General features: G+C 41.5%; 1 protein-coding gene across 1 annotated transcript in view; it reads right to left on the bottom strand.

Moving 5' to 3' along the window:
- The window catches only part of LOC101852750, a 92,804-nt gene that overhangs the window by 1,055 nt on the left and 88,531 nt on the right, over nt 1–3,218 (bottom strand). The window lies entirely within an intron of this gene.

Raw genomic sequence — 3,218 nt, 5'->3', positions numbered from 1 at the left:
ACAGTAGAGTCTGAAATGAAGTCCTGGGATCATTCGTGGGGAACGCTGACCAAGATGGCCCAAAACAGACAGAGCTGGAGATCCTTTGTTGCTGCCCTAAACGCCAGATGGCGTAATGGGTAGTAAGTAAGTAAGTAAGGGGGTGAGTTGTTGTGGTTACCGTTGTTGTTGTAGTTGTCTTTTTTGTTTGCGCTTATTTTGTGCTTTCATCAACACAATTAAGACTTTCTGAAGGGCCATCGGCGTCGAACTTTCCCGTATCATGTAGTACGACGGAGGAGGAACTGGGTAATCAGAATCTCTCCCCCCAACCAACAACACCGCAATCGAGCTCTCGTCTTCTGTGGTCAAGACATCGGGCCTAGTCTTTACATAACAAATTACATCATAGACTCATGCAAAGCTATGGCTTAAGGAATCATAATATTTGTAATACAGTTTGAGCATAGAGCAGCACAGAACACTAAGGATTTAGAGAAATGTCAAAGAAAGCCGCACAATCTCAAGTTTCAAAGTGAAACAATAAGCAGAAATAATATTCATTATTGGGATCACAGTTGCCAACAAAAACTAATATTTGCCACCTTCTGGCGAGCCACAACAACAACAACAACAACAACAACAACAACAACAACAACAGCAACAACAACAACCAAAGCAAACTTCCAATTATTATTTGTAAAGACTCCCGGAGGCTCTCTCGACTCAACAGTAACTCCTCCGGAGAACCACTTTATTCTAATTTACCATTGCGGTCAATCAGTCAACATTACAGTCTGTTGGGCCCACAATACTGTGACTGTCATTCCAATGTGCCATCTCTTTATTCAATTATTGGGAAAACGGATCTAAACACAGGCCAGATTACTTAAAATTACAAGTCCTGATAAGTACCATAGATGTGTGAGACCAGTGCCTTACTTGCAATATCAAATCAGTCTCCGCTAGGTAAAAGCTACTTTATTCATGAAAGGCATGTAAGATCTAATGATAAATTATCGTAATTAGAGCAATTAGTAAGGTGAGGGACTTTGCTTGCACGCTCATACATCTGCAACATCCGTTCACAAATCAAAGAAAAAAGTCGTTATTGACAGAAGTATAAAGAAGACATTTTATTCGACTTGGCAGAAGGGCGTCAGCCGACAAGGGTGCCAATTAGTTTTCTTTTCGTTGGATTGGAAAATACCTTCAAGAGATGTAAGGATGTGGTGTAAATCCTGCTGTGTTTAAACTGATCCTAAGAATTGTTTCTCTCCCACCCAACAACTGTTTCCTCTTTTCCAGATGGAAAATACGTTAAAAAAATGGGGCGCAGGGGATTTAAAAATCATCATCATCATCATCATCATCATCATCATCATCATCATCATCATCATCATCATCATCATCCTCATCCTCATCATCATCATCATCATCATAATCATCATCATCATCATCATCATCATCATCATCATCATCATCATTAATCCCGAAGTCTCGTCGAACGTTCTGGATGCCTTGGATGCCTTTCCACTAATTTGATCTAATTAACTACTTTCGATTTATGGACTTGCTCAAAGCCTAAAGTACAAAAGCAAACCGTAAATTCTAACCATAACACACAACATTGCTGCTTATCGCAAGTCACTTACGTGACTATTAATAATATACTTGTATCATAATATCCAAGACTGGACACTCCTGGCGTAATTACGGAACACCATGGAGCGTTCTATTTGACTCTATTTGGAGCCAATAGAATACGGAAGGCAAAGAGAGGAACATTGTGCGTGCACTCGACAAAAGCAAGAATAACGTTTTTTGCCCTTCATTTGTGTACTCCTGGTGCTCATCAACATTACGAATTTGTTAAAGAGAACAAAGACGGCAGCCATGACAGTGCTTGATCTAGGATTACATTATTTTTCCAGTCAATGGCCCTGACTCAAACATAGTTCACATATTATCGTCTGGCTGAATTGATCAAGGGGGAGGAGAACTCGTCCTGTCACCATAGGTATAATCTCCGGCGGCAGAGACGCTAAAGCAATAGAACCTTCTGGCCGAAAAAAGCCCGTATGTATTGCTTACTCCCAAGCCACTACATCGTCGGTTCACGAAGATATGAATCACCCTTTGCCCATGGGCACACAAAAGCAGATCAAAGAGCCACAATGAAATTAAGTCTCATTTGGTTGGCAAATGACATAAATCAGGACACGCCGCTAAATGTCCCCAGACTGGGGCGAACACTCTCTATAAAAGTCAAACCGGGACTGAGAAAGAAGTCTCGGCGAGTTGCATGCCAAGCGCTTTATTGCCCACGTAAATTAAATATGTCAATACACAAGGCGGAGCGCGGGCTTCCCCGGGCCCCCAAATGTCAGCGCGGTAATTGTAAGGTCCAGAAGTAACGGAGAGTTAAAGAAACGCCGCGTCGCCACTCAATTCTTTAGTGGACCCTTTTATCCACCCTCTATCTTCCTCGGTCTCTCATTCACTCCACTCTCTCTCTCTCTCTCTCTCTCTCTCTCTCTCTCTCTCTCTCTCTCTCTCTCTCTCTCTCTCTCTCTCTCTCTCTCTCTCTCTCTCTCTAATCAGGAAACACTTTTCGAATTCTCTCTCCTTTCATCCTTCTTAAAAGTGTCCCTTTCTGTAGTTAGCGGTACCGCGTACATAATGTTACATCATTTAGGAGCCAGGTAGTTTCGACCCTGCCTGTTCAGGACCAACTCAGGCTGAGAGGGATAGATACAACCTCAGAGGAGGCAGATACAGTTACTCGATTTAAAAAATTAATCCTCCCCAGCTTAAAACATGCTTGCAGCTTACTTATCGTTAGCAAGCTGTTCAACTCTTCAAAGCCCTGAAAGCAAATATTTTCAGGAAGGATTAAAATAAACCAAACCAGTTTCCTCCTTTTAACAATTGTACCTTCTATACTGTAACTATTTGTTCCTGAAAAAAAAGGGAAGAGGAAGGCCACGCAGAAAGTGGATTGAGGGTGTCAAGGAAACCCTGAGAAAACATAATATTTGAAAGAGCTGCGGAGCTGGTCTACCATAAAAAACTGCATCTCCCCTTGGCTTGACGCTTAACGGCAACAGAGGATGAAAAAGTAAAGTTAAAGTAAGTGCCTACTATATGTATATTTTCTTTGCTTCCATCATCTAGAAGTTGACTTTCGACAAAATATTATTTTTCTAGTGCCTGTAACATATTACTACAGATTTCTT

The sequence above is a fragment of the Aplysia californica genome, unplaced genomic scaffold, assembly GCF_000002075.1.
Source record: "Aplysia californica isolate F4 #8 unplaced genomic scaffold, AplCal3.0 scaffold00024, whole genome shotgun sequence".
In the NCBI taxonomy this organism is placed as follows: Eukaryota; Metazoa; Mollusca; class Gastropoda; order Aplysiida; family Aplysiidae; genus Aplysia; species Aplysia californica.
Note: the sequence above shows the minus strand (reverse complement) of the source record. Positions and strands in the feature narration are given on the sequence as shown.